This window comes from Podarcis raffonei, chromosome 2 (assembly GCF_027172205.1).
Source record: "Podarcis raffonei isolate rPodRaf1 chromosome 2, rPodRaf1.pri, whole genome shotgun sequence".
Lineage (NCBI taxonomy): Eukaryota > Metazoa > Chordata > Lepidosauria > Squamata > Lacertidae > Podarcis > Podarcis raffonei.
Window position 1 is genome coordinate 8660964 of NC_070603.1, and position 16181 is coordinate 8677144.

Consider the following 16181-nt stretch of genomic DNA (forward strand, 5'->3'; position numbering starts at 1 on the left):
AACTGAGCTCTTGGTGAGCTTGTAAGCTTTGGAAAATCAGTTCTCCTCATGTTCTGTCAGGGAAGCTGTTCTTTGGCATAAACTAGTCAACCCTCTCTCTTTTTCTCTTGGTTGGAATTTGGAGTTCAGAGATTTGAATGTGTTTATCGAGGAATGGAAAAAAGAAAAGAAAATGGTTGACAAAAGTTGTCATCTGCTCCAGCTGTTCCTTTTCACAAAAGTCTCTCCTAGTTTTTCTGTGCCCTGTCCTTGGTAGATCATAATAATAATAATAATAATAATAATAGTAATAATAATATATTTATTGTCATTGCCCCCTCTCGGGGACAATGAAATTACATGACTGCTCCATAAAAACACTAATTAAAACAATACAGTATAGTACAGCAAGGAAGATTAGATGACTTTCAAAGTCCAGGCTTCCCATTCAGGGCCGAGATCGCTCTGGAGAAGAAGCTGTTCTTAAGACGGCTCGTTCTTGTCTTCATCGTCCTGTATCTCCGTCCCGACGGCAGGAGCTCGAAGAGACAGTGACCAGGATGCGATGGATCATTGTTCCCATGTTGTCACTATTTTGCTCTGGTGTGAAATTTTGGAAGGATTTTCTTAAAAAACCCTTTTTCCTTCCCCCCCCTTTTTTTAGGGAGAACCACCCACCCTGCTAAGGGATGCGGGTGGTGTTGTGAGTTAAACCACAGAGGCTAGGACTTGCCGATCAGAAGTCGGCGGTTCGAATCCCCGCGACGGAGTGAGCTCCCGTTGCTCTGTCCCTGCTCCTGCCAACCTAGCAGTTCGAAAGCACATCAAAGTGCAAGTAGATAAATAGGTACCGCTCCAGCGGGGAAAGTAAACAGCATTTCCGTGCACTGCTCTGGTTCGCCAGAAGCAGCTTAGTTAGTCATGTATGCTGTATGCCGGCTCCCTTGGCCAATAAAGCGAGATGAGCGCCGCAACCTCAGAGTCGACCACTACTGGACCTAATGGTCAGTGGTCCCTTTACCATTTACCCACCCTGCTAGCTCACAAGCACCACCTGATATTGTTGAGGAAGGTGTGGTTCACTGGAAGAGCATCATGTTTCGTATGCAGAAGGTCCCATGATCAATGCTTGGCAACACCTGATAGAACTGGCTGAGAGTCCTGCTTGAAACTGGTGAGCCACTCCCAGTCTGTGTAGACAGCACTGAGCTACCAGGACCAATGGTCTGACTTGGTATAAGCTACTGTAGCTTCTTATGTTCCTTCCTATCTCATCTGTGTGCATGAATTGCTAGCTTAGGAAATATCCACAGCCAATCAAGATGGCCAGGTACACAGGTGGGCAATCCACAGGCCACATGTGGCCCTCTCAACCACTCTCTCTGCAGCATGCCAATCCCTGGGGAGCCTTACACACTACCAAGCTGATCACTCCCTGCTGCCATCTGCAGGTGGTGGGGTAAAGATTGATATGGTCAGAAACGGCAAGGATTGCAGAAGTACAAAATATTTATTTGAAGAATTCTAATAGGGGAAAAAGGGATGCGGGTGGCGCTGTGGGTTAAACCACAGAGCCTAGGGCCTGCCGATCAGAAGGTCGGCGGTTCGAATCCCCGCGACAGGGTGAGCTCCCGTTGCTCAGTCCCTGCTCCTGCCAATCTAGCAGTTCGAAAGCACGTCAAAGTGCAAGTAGATAAATAGGTACCACTCCGGTGGGAAGGTAAATGGCGTTTCCATGCGCTGCTCTGGTTTGCCAGAAGCGGCTTAGTCATGCTGGCCACATGACCCGGAAGCTGTATGCCGGCTCCCTTGGCCAATAAAGTGAGATGAGCGCCGCAACCCCAGAGTCATCCACGACTGGACCTAATGGTCAGGGATCACTTTACCTTTACCTTAAGAGGGCAAAAAGAGATAGAGAAAGAGAAAGAAACAAGACAAGAGCACCAGTTGAGTAAAAAAATGAGCATGTTCATTAGCTACAGAATTTAGAGTGTGTCATCTGTGGAAAAAAACGTGGAAAGGGGGAGAGAGTGAAATGTCCCTCTTCAGCTGCATAGCAGCTTATAGCATTGTGGAGGAAGGTGGGGTTGGCTGGTTGTTGGCTTGCACCTTCAACCAGAGCACTCTTGCTAGTGATATAAGAAAAAAACCCTGTTCCTTTTCCCTTATGGGGTACCCAAGACCCCATATAGAGTCCTTTTGTAGGTTCTCTATCAGTAGGAGAAAACAACAGAGACCAACCGGAGAATCTTGAGAAGCAAAGCAGCTAGTAAGCCTGATCTTTATTAACTTTTGCAACAGGGTGCTCCCCCACACTCAGGAGAGAGGAGGACCCAGAACAAAGGTGTGCCCGCCCTTATATAGACATTTTAAATTGCCTGCCCTGGAGTCCAAGACCATCCCCAGAAACATCATACATACATCACAGAAGGGGTGTAGCCCAAGACCACCCCCCCAGATACATCATACCTACATCACAGAAAAGGCAGTCTACAACGGAAATCTGAGTGCGTTGTTTATCTCCTGTCTGGCAAGTTACCTGATTGCATTATCAGGGTTTTGGCCACTCTTTTGTTATTATAACTACTTAATTCCTGAATCTGAAGACTCTTGAGAGTCCCATGGACTGCAAGAAGATCAAACGCATCCATTCTTAAGGAAATCAGCCCTGAGTGCTCACTGGAAGGACAGATCGTGAAGCTGAGGCTCCAGTACTTTGGCCACCTCATGAGAAGAGAAGACTCCCTGGAGAAGACACTGATGCTGGGAAAGATGGAGGGCACAAGGAGAAGGGGGCGACAGAGGACGAGATGGTTGGACAGTGTTCTCAAAGCTACAAACATGAGTCTGTCCTTGCAGCCATACAGGGGTAATGTAGGCTTTATTCACATTAATGCAAAATTCCAGACTAGCTCACTTTCCTAGTTGGTGAGGGAATAGAAAAGAATGAAATCACAACAGCTTTCATATAAGGAGGTTCTTCGGATTTTCAGTTTTTCTGTACAGAGGGGAAGCTGAAATGGCACAGCGTGTGACTATGAGGTTAGACCTGAAGCTTATGCCTTATAGACACATTTATCATGTGCCACAAATGGTCCTGTGTGTATTGAGGGGTTCTTTTCCAGCAATCATTTTTATTCCTACTCAGAAATAAATCCCACTGAATTCAGCACCCAGGTAACTGTGTCTAGCAGCCCCATTTCCCGAAAATCTTGTTTCGCCCTCATTAGATATTGTTTGGATGTCGTGCATCAAAAAGAGATGCATTTTGCAGCTTTCTGCATTCAGTTCTACATGCTGCCATTAATCTCTCTCTCCCCCCCCCCTAACCCCGCATTACAGGTTTGATTCCTTTTGCTGCACAGATGTGGTTTGCCTGACGACAGCCGGTTCCTGATGGCTGCACAGAACCAGCAGGGAAGCAGTCTTCTCCAGGATGGAAAGTGATTGGCTGCCTGGCTCCTGTTGCCGGACAGCGTGCCTCTCTCCTCCTCCTATCAACCTGACATCTAGCGGACGATTATTAGAACTCTAGAGGAGTAGCCTGGAGGAACGCATCAACGCTCCCTACTCATCCCTCCCTCCCTTCAGGGCCAGCGCGAGACATTTCGCTGCCTAAGGTGGAAAGCTGCATTTGATGCTTCTCTCTCCGGTCAAAATGTACCGTATTTTTCGCTCTATAAGACGCACCAGACCACAAGACGCACCTAGTTTTTGGAGGAGGAAAACAAGAAAAAAAATATTCTGAATCTCAGAAGCCAGAACAGCAAGAGGGATCGCTGCGCAGTGAAAGCAGCAATCCCTTTTGCTGTTCTGGCTTCTGGGATAGCTGTGCAGCCTGCATTCGCTCCATAAGACGCACACACATTTCCCCTTACTTTTTAGGAGTGAAAAAGTGAGTCTTGTAGAGCAAAAAATACGGTATATCAGCGAAAGGTCTGCCAAGTTATTTTGGTACCCAAGGCAGAAAATCTCACATGCATCTCTCCACATCCCTGATGGTAAAGGCACAACAATAATAAACTGCTGTCTTTTCATGACACCCCAAATCAGCAGCCTGAAACAACCACCTTACTCTGCCTAATGGCAGAGCCGGAGAACTTGGCAGCAGCTGCAGTTGCAGCGACCCTCACATGTAAAGCTCCATTGTGTACCTTGTCTCTAGCAGAGTGGTGGGAAATTACAGCCCTGGGAGCTGGGTGCTGGCCGATTCTCAGGCCACGCCCCCTCTTCTCAGGCCACGCCCCTCTCTGGCTTTACCTTGCACTCTGAGGATGTGGCTCTGGCTTGCCTGGGTGCAGAAAAGAGGTGTGTGGAAGCTAGCAGTGGCAGCCTTGGGGCTCTCAAATTTCAGCAGTGCCCCATGAGATGCTAAAATTTGGTGCCCCCTACCTCTTGCGCTCCATTTTACAGCATTGCTTCAGCACTCCCTGCAGTGTGATGCCCAGTGCGACCGCACCGGTCATGGTACCCTAAAACCGCCCACTTGTACAAAGGCAAAACTAGCATCTGTTGCTCTGCCCAATTTTGCCTCTGACCACCATTTCCATATGGTCTCTTGGAAGTTTCCCCAGCCCTCTTTCACCCCAGCCTGCATGACCAATGCTCAGGGAGTGAGTGCCACAGGTTTCCACACCTGCAGCCATGCCTTATGCCTTCCTTTTTAAAAAAATAAAAAAAATTATTGTTTTTTACAAATAATTTCCAAAAATCATATAACATACTTTCTTATCTTATACAATATTTTGGACTTCCATCAACCGCATCTGAAGATTTTTCAGTCTATCACTTAATCTACATTTCTTAATTCCTCTATTACTTTTAATTGTCCTTAACTAATAACTCTCTTCATAATCTTCTCTGCAATATTTCGCATAATCATCTTTACAAAACTTCTTGCAAACCTACTAGCGTAATCTGTTTATTACAACTACTTTTAAAATAGTTCAAATGTTTACTCCAGTCCTCTGAGAATCTCTGGTCCCGCAGGTTTCATATCCTTCCTGTCATCTTATCTAATTCTGCATACAGTGGTGCCTCGCAAGACGAAATTAATTCGTTCCGCAAGTTTTTTCTTCTTGCGAGTTTTTCGTCTTGCGAAGCACGGTTTCCCATAGGAATGCATTGAAAATCAATCAATGCGTTCCTATGAAACCGCCTTCAGACCAGGTCCGGGGACAGTCTGTCCCCCGACCTCTTCTGAAGGCTGGGGGGGGGGGACAAGGGCTTTTCTTCCCACTGCCAGCCTTCAGAAGGCTGTTCTGAAGGCTGGCAGTGGGAAGAAAAGCCCTTCTCCCCACCTCCCGCCCCACAAGCTCCGGGGACAGGAGGGCTTTGCTGCCGACCCCCAGCATTTTAAAAGCCCCCGGGACAGCGGAGGTCTTCTGAAGGCCGGCGGTGGGCGAAAGTCTTTGCTCCCCCCCGCCTGCCTTCAAAAGCCGTCCGGGATAGCGGAGAAACGCGCTGCGCTTCTCCGCTATCCCGGGAAGGCAGGCGGGGGGGAGCAAAGACTTTTGCGCCCCGCCGGCCTTCAGAAGAGGTCCAGGACCTCTTCTGAAGGCCGGCGGTGGGCGAAAGTCTTTGCTCCCGACGGCCAGCATTTTAAAAGCGGTCTGGGATAGCGGGAAAGCGCTTCCCTGCTATCCCGGACTGCTTTTAAAATGCTGGTGGTGGTACTTTTTATATCGGTCCTGGAGGTTTTGCTAAATATGATTAGGAAGGACCAGTTGGTTAAAGGGGTTCAGGTCGGAGCTAAACAATATAAATTGAGAGCATTTGCAGATGACCTGGTACTTACATTACAAGAGCCAGAAGCTAGCACGAAAAGAGTTTTGGAAATAATTCAAGAGTTTGGTCAAGTGGCAGGATTTAAATTGAATAAGTCAAAGACTAAGGTATTGGAGAAAAATCTAACACAGTTTGAAAAAGAAAGGTTTCAGAATGTGATAGGGTTGACTGTGGTTAAAAAAGTGAAATATTTGGGGATAAATATGACAGCTAAGAATGTGAATTTATTTAAAGATAACTATGAAAAAACTTGGATAGAAGTGAAAAAAGACTTGGAGATCTGGTCAAATCTGAAGCTTTCCTTGTTAGGTCGAATTGCAGTTATAAAAATGAATGTATTGCCAAGAATGTTGTTCCTGTTCCAAGCATTGCAAATAATGGATAAGACGGATTGTTTCAAGAAGTGGCAAAAAGATATATCTAAATTTGTCTGGCAGGGCAAGAAGCCCAGAATAAAGTTTAAGATACTAACGGATGTAAAGGAAAGAGGGGGATTTGCCCTGCCAGACTTTAAACTGTACTATGAAGCGGCAGCTTTCTGCTGGCTAAGAGATTGGCTACTTCTTGAAAATACAGATATCTTGGATTTAGAAGGTTTTAATAATATCTTTGGGTGGCATGCATATTTGTGGTATGACAAGGTTAAAGCACACAAAGGTTTCAAAAACCATATTGTCAGAAAAGCACTACTAAATGTCTGGACTAGATATAAAGATTTGCTGGAAAACAAAACTCCAAGGTGGCTGTCGCCAATGGAAGCTAAGGCAGTTAAAAAGTTAAATATGGAGTCTAAATGGCCAAGATATTGGGAAATTTTGGAAAAGGAAGGGGACAGGCTGAGATTGCAGAGTTTTGAGAAACTAAAAGGGAAAGTGAGAGATTGGTTGCATTATCATCAAATAAATGAAGTGTTTAAAATGGACAGTAAAATAGGCTTCCAGGTGGAAAAATCAAAATTGGAGACTGAATTGTTAGAATCCAGCACTAGAAATTTGTCAAAAATGTATAATTTGCTGCTGAAATGGAATACACAGGATGAAACGGTTAAATCAAGTATGATTAAATGGGCTCAGGACATTGGTCATAACATTATGTTTGCTGACTGGGAGAAGTTGTGGACCACCGGGATGAAATTTACGGCATGTAATGCCTTAAGAGAAAATATTATGAAAATGATCTATAGGTGGTACATAACCCCAGTCAAGCTTGCAAAGATTTACCATTTGCCTGACAATAAATGTTGGAAATGTAAGGAAAAGGAAGGCACATTCTTTCACCTCTGGTGGACGTGCCCGAAGATTAAGGCATTCTGGGAAATGATTTATAATGAACTGAAAAAGGTATTTAAATATACCTTCGCTAAGAAACCAGAGGCCTTTCTCTTGGGTATTGTCGGCCAAGGGGTGTTAAAGATGGATATAACTTTTTTTATGTATGCTACAACAGCAGCAAGAATACTCATTGCGAAGTACTGGAAGACACAAGAGCTACCCACTCTGGAAGAATGGCAGATGAAGGTGATTGACTACATGGGTCTGGCAGAAATGACGAGCAGAATCCGAAACCAGGGAAGAGAAGCAGCGGAAGAAGAATGGAAAAAATTTAAGGACTATTTAAAGAAATATTACAAAATTAATGAAAGTTAGAATGATGTTGGACTAGAAAATAAATGGTTACTATTAGTAATGGTTAAGACAAGGAGAATAAGGAAGATTAAACTAAATTAAAATAAGGGAAGATTTGCTGAATAATTGATTGGAAATTGGAATACAGAAAGGGGAGGCATGAGGAAGTCGGAGAAGAAAGGTATAAGAAATTAAGATCTGAAATTGTACTTGTTTTTGTTTTTGTTTGTGTTTTTGTTGTGTTTATTGTACTGTATTGTTATGTTTTTGTGGTTATAAAAAATTCTTTAATAAAAATCATATATAAAAATAAATAAATAAATAAAATGCTGGTGGTGGGGAGCAAAGCCTTTCAGCCCCCGCCGGCCTTCCTGGACCTCTTCTGAAGGCCGGAGGGGGGCGAAAGGCTTTGCTCCCCACCGCCAGCATTTAAAAGAGGTCCCCGGAGATTTCCCTATGGGCTCTCTTCTTGCAAAGCAAGCCCATAGGGAAATTCGTCTTGCGGAACGACTCAAAAACGGAAAACTCTTTCGTCTTGCGAGTTTTTCGTTTTGCGAGGCGTTCGTCTTGCGAGGCACCACTGTAGTCCATTAATTTCGTCTGCCATTCTTCTTTGGTCGGTAATTCTTCTTGTTTCCATTTCTGTGCCAATAATAATATTGCGGCCATTATTGCATATAAAAACAATAGACTATCCTGTCCGTTAATATCCTCCCCTACAATGCCAAATAAAAATGCTTCTGGTTTTTTTTATAAATGTATATTTCAACATCTTTTTCATCTCATTATATATCATTTCCCAGAAGCTTTTCACTTTCTTACATTCCCACCACATGTGATAAAAAGATCTTTCTTTTTCTTTACATTTTCAACCTTTATTACTTATTTTATACATTTTAGCTAATTTAACTGGTGCAATATACCATCTATACATCATTTTCATCACATTTTCTTTCAAAGCATTGCATGCTGTAAATTTTAATCCTTCCTTCTACAGTTTTCCCCAATCTTTTAACTGTATATTGTACCCAAAGTCCTTGCCTTATGCCATGCCTTATGCCTTCCAGCTCTCAGTAGGGAACATGCGGGCCTGACTGTCTCCTCCGCTAACCTCCAGTCATTATTAGCAAGAGGAGAGGATTGTGCCAATTGATCCTGTTTAGAGATGATAGAATATTTGCTTTCTGTTTCCTTCCAGGGTCTTTCTGTCTCACTGTCCACTCATGTGGCCTGATCCAGCACACATTTTCACAGAAGCAAGCCCCACTATGTTCAGTGACACACCATACATTTAAAGCACACACAAAGTACCGTATTTTTCGCTCTATAAGATGCAACAGACCACAAGACACACCTAGTTTTTGGAGGAGGAAAACAAGAAAAAAAATATTCTGAATCTCAGAAGCCAGAACAGCAAGAGGGATCGCTGCACGGTGAAAGCAGCAATCCCTCTTCCTGTTCTGACTTCTGGGATAGCTGCCCAGCCTGCATTCGCTCCATAAGACGCACACACATTTCCCTTTACTTTTTAGGAGGGAAAAAGTGAGTCTTATAGAGCAAAAAATACGGTATCTTGGGAACTGCCTGTAAGCTGCTATGGCAGGAACCTAGTTTATTATTTATATACCAGCAGAATTACAAATGCTTAATAAATAATAATAGTTGGGGGGTCCTGAATTTAATTGCTGTATTTCTACAAATCTCGGGCTTCACCCTAGTTCATAGATACCTCCCTCTTGTTTTGGGGTGCTGCCATCTTTGCTACAAAGCCATTGGCACACCCCACCCAAGTTCAGTATTCGAAGGAGCAATGGTGATAATGTGAAGTTTCTCAAATTGTGGGTGCTTTTTTCTTTTCAAGCTACTCCTTGAAGAGTATCACAGAATAGCCAAAACCATGAATGCTAGTAAAAATCTTCAAGGTCTTCCCAACAATGTCACACCATCACATTGTTAACTCGCCTTTTTATTGTTGCTGTGTCTTTTTTGAACACAGAAGTCTGGCAGCTGCTCTTTGCTTAACCTGTTCTTCACTTGTAATGTTTGCATCTCACTCTGCAGCTGATTTCTCAAACTTGAGCTTCACAAGAAAGATGCAAAACTACAGCAGTCACTGAGGACTTGCGTTGACACACTGTGCTGCGTGCCGTCAGGTTTGGCAGAGCCCCATTCAACTATTTGCATCGAGGAGCCCTGGGAAGTTTGATGTAAAAGGTAGTGTGTCAAAGTGTAGCCCTGTTTTCTTAGTGCCATTACTTATAGGTACAAGGCAAATCTAAAAAAAATGTAGTTTTGAATTATGGTGCTGGAGGAGACTCTTGAGAGTCCCATGGACTGCAAGAAGATCACACCTATCCATTCTTAAGGAAATCAGCCCTAAGTGCTCACTGGAAGGCCAGATCCTGAAGCTGAGACACCAATACTTTGGCCACCTCACGAGAAGACTCCCTGGAAAAGACCCTGATGTTGGGAAAGATGGAGGGCACAAGGAGAAGGGGATGACAGAGGACGAGATGGTTGGACAGTGTTCTCGAAGCTACCAACATGAGTTTTACCAAACTGTGGGAGGCAGTGGAAGACAGGAGTGCCTGGCGTGCTCTGGTCCATGGGGTCACGAAGAGTCGGACACAGCTAAACGACTAAACAACAACAAACGCTGACAACTGGGAAACACTGGCCTGCAAGCACTCCAGTTGGAGAACAGCCATTACCAAAGGTGTCATGGACTTTGAGGACACTCGAACTCAGGACGCAAGGGAGAAAGAGGAAGGCACGCTTGGCAAATCCACACCGTGATCAACCCCTGCCTTGAAAACCAATGCCCCCACTGTAGAAGGACGTGTGGATCCAGAATTGGCCTCCACAGTCACGGACTCACTGTTAAAACCGTGTTTATGGAAGACAGTCTTACTCGGCTACGAGTGATCGCCAAAGACTTATAGGTAGCACATCATAAGGGATCACCGTGCGTGTCGCCAATGAATAATTGAGGTCATACTTGCAGCTCCGGCTCTGAAAGACGAATGTCTGGTGTAAGAGCTAAAGACAGGAACCGGCTCTCCACCAAGCTGTCCGTTTAGGCCTCATTAATAAAAAATTGTGGATTATGTTCTTTGCTGCGCAGCCTGTGACATTTCCTGGTTTGCCATTGAGACAGACGAGTGCCAGGGCCAAACCAGACATGACAGCAGCAGCTCTGAGCTTAAACACAGAGCTTCCTCAGGCACAGAAAGAAAGGAGCAAGTTTCCACGTTAGCAGGAAATGGGGTGTTGAGACGTTTGCCAATTACCTCTGCCCAGCTCTCCGCCCCCAAAGCCTTTTTCCCGGCTGGGCATCTGTTAATTACAAATGAAAGCCCTGGCAGATCCCACTGTAGACCCAATGGCAGCTGGTGCTCATTGGATCTGGTGGGGCAAAAGGATGAGATGCCAACAGTAAGTGGCGCCAGAGAGCCGAAGAAAGGCAGAGCCAGCTGGTTCTAGTCCCCCCTCCCCAATTTTTATATTCATTTTATAACTCAAATAAAAAACACAAACAGAAAAGACAAACAATACAAACAAATTCTTGTCATATCCTCATTTTTCTAAACATTGTTAATTGGGCTTCCCCAAGTCCCACATATCTGATTTTCATTTTACTTCATCTTTAGCAGTTTCCATATCATAATTTCTAACCATCTTTTTCTCTCTAATCACACTTAAAATAACTTCACATTTTATCACTTACAAATAATACTATATTAAAATACCCTACTTCTAACCCTACAGCCTATATCCACTTCCAAAGCTATTCTAAGACTTCAATATTAACATATTTTTTTCAAATATTCCTTAAACTTCTCCCAGTCTTCTTCCACCGTCTCTTCTCTCTAGTCTTGGAGTCTCCCGGTCAGTTCCGCAAGTTCCATATAGTCCATCATCTTCATCTGTCATTCTTCAATAGTTGGTAAATCTTGTTTCTTCCAATTCTTCGCTAATAATATTCTCGCAGCTGTTGTGGCAGACAGAAAAAAAGTAACATCCTTTTTGGGGATTTCACCCCCCACTGTACCAAGTGAAAAGCCTTCTGGTTTTTTAATAAATGTGTTTTTCAACACTTTTTTCAATTCATTATAAATCCTTTCCCAGAAGTCTTTTTCCTTGGGGCATGTCCACCACAGCTGGTTCTAGTTTTGCCTCCTCCCTGCTGCGTTCTACAAGGGCAATTCTGAGACTAAGGAGCATGAAGGAAGCTGATAGCCAGTGCTACTCCTTGGAGTTAGGCTGGTGAGGGGCTGGCTGAGCTTGGTGGCACAGTGCCCCATGAACCGAGCTAGACCAGTCTCTACTGCCTGCACCATATCTACGTAGCCTTGTTTTGTCTAGTGCTTTGAAGGAGATGGGTGGTTTCGTATAGATCAACACCCAAGGTGGCAAGAAGCTGATTGCTGTCTTCCCTTGACATGCTACATGGAGCAGGAGACCATGTCTTGACCATAGCTGTCAAGTGTCCCTTATTTGAAGGGACAGTCCCTTATTCCAGTGCCATGTCCCGCTGCTGTCCCTTATTGATGGATGTCCCTTAAATGTCCCTTAAATGATGTCCCTTAAATTTCAAAGGAAGCAGCTCCTCTCCCTCCCTCCCTGCCGGCCAGGGAGGAGGGAGGCTCCAACTGTGTTGCTTGGCTGTGTTGCTCACCCAATAAGAAGTCTAAGAACGACTGGGGGGTGGAGCTTGCATGCCTTGTGTGTGGCTAGTTAATGCAAGCTGAGGGGGTTTTTGAACGCTGGACACCATTTTGTTGCACGTGCTGCTGCAAACTTTGCAGTGCAAAGCCAGGCCGGGGAGCCATCTTAAGTTGAGGCTGCATAGCCCTTGTGGTGCATGTGATTCAGATTCTATTCAGTTGAACCTCTGGTTACAAAGTTGGTTGGACAGTGTTCTCGAAGCTACCAGCATGAGTTTGACCAGACTGCAGGAGGACAGGAAGACTGGAGTGCCTGGAACAGGTGAGGCTGCAGGTCCCTTATTTTGGCTGCTGGTCCCTTATTTTCAAGGCTGTTGGTCCCTTATTTTCAAGGCTGCTGGTCCCTTATTTTCAAATCTGTAAGTTGACAGCTATGGTCTTGACCTTGATCTCTGTGCCATCCTGGCAGCTTGCCCAAAGTTTGAGTATTTGGTCTGCTCTTCTGTGCATTTTGCTGCCACCACTGCAGGAATGCTCAGCTGTTGTCAGGTGACTCAAGAAGCCAGTAGAGGTCCATATGCAGAAACAGTGAAGCAGAAGGGGATTCGGGCAGGTGCAGAAAAGCTGCAGCTTGCTGAAATTCCCTCTACTGCACTGTGATTAAAGGTGCAAGATCCCTGCGCTCCTTTACATCTGGCCACCTGGCTGTCACTGCAGAATTCTCCCCGCCCATCTCAGCAGCATCCTTTGGCTGTGCAAAGAACATCTGTTTCTCAGCATTTTTACCAATGCATAGTCTGTTACTAAGGCTAAAGAATACCGAGTGCAGAGTTGCTGTTTTTAAATTGACATCGCATCAGAGGCTTCCAGCTGTTGTTGGTTTGAGACCACACTGTGCATTTCAATCCTGCAAACTGTAGCTTTCCCCCCTCTCAAAACCACAACTCCCAGCATTCTTAACCAACTACTGTTCCCAGGATCCTCTGGGGGAAGTAATGTGATTTAAACGTGTGTCAGCTGCGCTTTAAACAGTTGGTAGTATTGGCACATAGATTCCTTCCTTTGTTTCCATTGTCAAGCAAAACTTTGATTAAACATATGAGCAATGCCAAGGACGCGGGTGGCGCTGTGGGTAAATCCTCAGTGCCTAGGACTTGCTGATCGCATGGTCGGCGGTTCGAATCCCCGCGGCGGGGTGCGCTTCCGTTGCTCGGTCCCAGCGCCTGCCAACCTAGCACTTCGAAAGCACCCTCGGGTGCAAGTAGATAAATAGGGACCGCTTACTAGCGGGAAGGTAAACGGCGTTTCCGTGTGTGGCTCTGGCTTGCCAGAGTAGCTTCGTCACGCTGGCCACATGACCGGAAGTGTCTGCGGACAGCGCTGACTCCCGGCCTCTAGAGTGAGATGAGCGCACAACCCTAGAGTCTGTCAAGACTGGCCCATACGGGCAGGGGTACCTTTACCTTTACCTTATGAGCAATGCCTATTGAAGAAGAGATATGGGGTATGTGTGTGTGTGTGGGGGGTAATCCTCCCTGGAAGCCACTTTCATTTAGAACAAGGGTAGCCAACCTTGTGCCCTCCAGATGTACTTGGCTACAACTGTTGCCATCCCTGGCCATTGGCCATGCTGGCTGGGACTGACGGGAGTTGGAGACCAGCTCCAAAACTGTGGAGGACGAAGAGTCAAGGTCAATTCCCACAACTGAATTGCTGTGTTGAATAAGTGAGTTGAGCAGATGGGATCTGTGCTGAGTTTGGCATGTGCTTGAAGTATGCGCATTTTCACACATCCTCCCCTCCTTAAGTAGTGGGAAGTTCAGATCAGGATGATATTTACATTAACTCATTAAATCATCTCTAACTAGCTGTTAAGGACGCGGGTGGCACTGTGGGTTAAACCACAGAGGCTAGGACAGTCGTTGGTTCGAATCCCCGTGATGTGCTGAGCTCCCGTTGCTCGGTCCCAGCTCCTGCCAACCTAGCAGTTCGAAAGCACGTCAAAGTGCAAGTAGATAAATAGGTACCGCTCCGGCGGAAAGGTAAACAGCGTTTCTGTGTGCTGCTCTGGTTCGCCAGAAGCGGCTTAATAATGCTGGCCACATGACCCGGAAGCTGTACGCTGGCTCCCTCTGCCAATAAAGCAAGATGAGCGCCGCAACCCCAGAGTCGGCCACGACTGGACCTAATGGTCAGGGGTCCCTTTACCTTTTAACTAGCTGTTCCTTGCAAATGCAATTCCAAAGCTGGTGACAAAGTCAAACAAAACCAAATACACGTACTGTAAACAAGGCAGGTCGTTGCTACCAGTCTACTAAAATAAACATCAACGCTGGTGCTAAAGTCCAGCAAAAGCCAGGGTGAATACTATGGTCTTCAGCTGGTGTCAAAAGGATTAAGGAGTGGGTGGCAGCTATATCTCAGAGGTGAGGGAATTCCAGAGATGGGAGACCACCACTGAACTTTCTGACAGTAAGAGCTGTTCAGCAGTGGAGCAGTATCCCACAAGAGGTTTTTAATTAGAGGCTGGATGGCCATCTCTCATGTATGATCTAGTTGAGATTCCTGCATGACAGGGGTTGGACTAGATGACCTTTGGAGTGCCTTCCAGCTCTACAATTCTGTGATTCTATTATTGCTGTATAGCAGGTCTCCGTTGAGGTTGGCAGATCTAGCAGAACCTCCACAGCATATCTTAACCGCAGGGCAGGTCTGTATAGTAGAAAGCACAGAAACTGAAAGTAGGGCCATTAACTTTCCAACCAGGCTTGTAGATGCACCTTTAAAAGAGGCATGTTCAGTAGGATTTAGCAGAGGAAGCATTTCACAGCTTGGAGATATGACCCGCTGCCCTTGCAAGTGCAGCTACAGAGGCTGATTGAAAAGCTGGCAACACTAAATAGCGTACAGTTAAATGATGGAATTTCCTCACACAAAATTCCATAACGTACACAAAATGTAGTGCAGAGATGTAGTGTGGTGAGAAAGAGCCTTTTCAGTGGTGGCCCCTGCATCTGCAGTGGGCTTGCCCTTAGGGATGCAGGCCTGCCACCCACCTTGTCAGTTCTTTGGTGCCAGGCTAAGACCTTTTCATTAAGTTGTCTCCTATGGTGACACTCATCGTTTAGTGACGTGAATAGGACTCCTTAATATTTTACTGACTGAGCATTTTACGTATTTTGTATTGTTCATTGCTTTACTTTTTTCTGATTTTAAAATGCTTTTATTTCTTGTGTTCTATCCTGACATGTCGCTTTGAAACGTTTTCTTTTGTATGACTGGTAAATGTAATAAAATAATAATAATAATAATAATAGTGGAGGCCGCCAACTTGGGTGGATTTTTAAAAAGATCAGACAAACTCCTGGGGTGATCAGGCTATCAATGCCTACTAGCCATAGTGGCTATGTAATATCCTGTCACATTTTATACTATTTGCACATGCTAAGTTGGCATAAAAAAAAGGTAAAGGACCCCTGACAATTAAGTCCAGTCTCAAACGACTCTGGGGTTGCGGCGCGCATCTCGCTTTATTGGCCAAGGGAGCTGACGTTTGTCCGCAGACTGTTTTTCTGGGTCATGTGGCCAGCATGACTAAGCTGCTTCTGGCGAAACCAGAGCAGTGCATGGAAACGCTGTTTACCTTCCCGCCGGAGTGGTACCTATTAATCTACTTGCACTTTGATGTGCTTTTGAACTGCTAGGTTGGCAGGAGCTGGGACCATACTTTGTGTTATATTCAACAACTCCAGACTTAACTTACCAACCTGGGGCAATGGGTGCTAATCATGATGGCTGCATGCAACCTCCTTCCAAATTCAGAGGCCGGATGCTGTGGAATAACAACAGCTGGTGGAGGCAGGAGCTGGAGCAATAACAGGCAACAATTGCCTTCGAGCCCTGCTTGAGGGCTCTTTCATGGAGGATGCTATACCAGACGGACCACTTATCTAAAGCAGCAGGGTTGCTCTCTTATGTTCTCATGACCTGTGTTATAAGCTTAAAGGAAAGATTAGTGAGATAATGTATATGATGCACAGGGTGGTTAGATGCAAAAGAGTCTCCTGCACTTTTAAATAGTGCAGGGTATTTCAACAGATGTAGCTTGTCACATAGGAAGCAC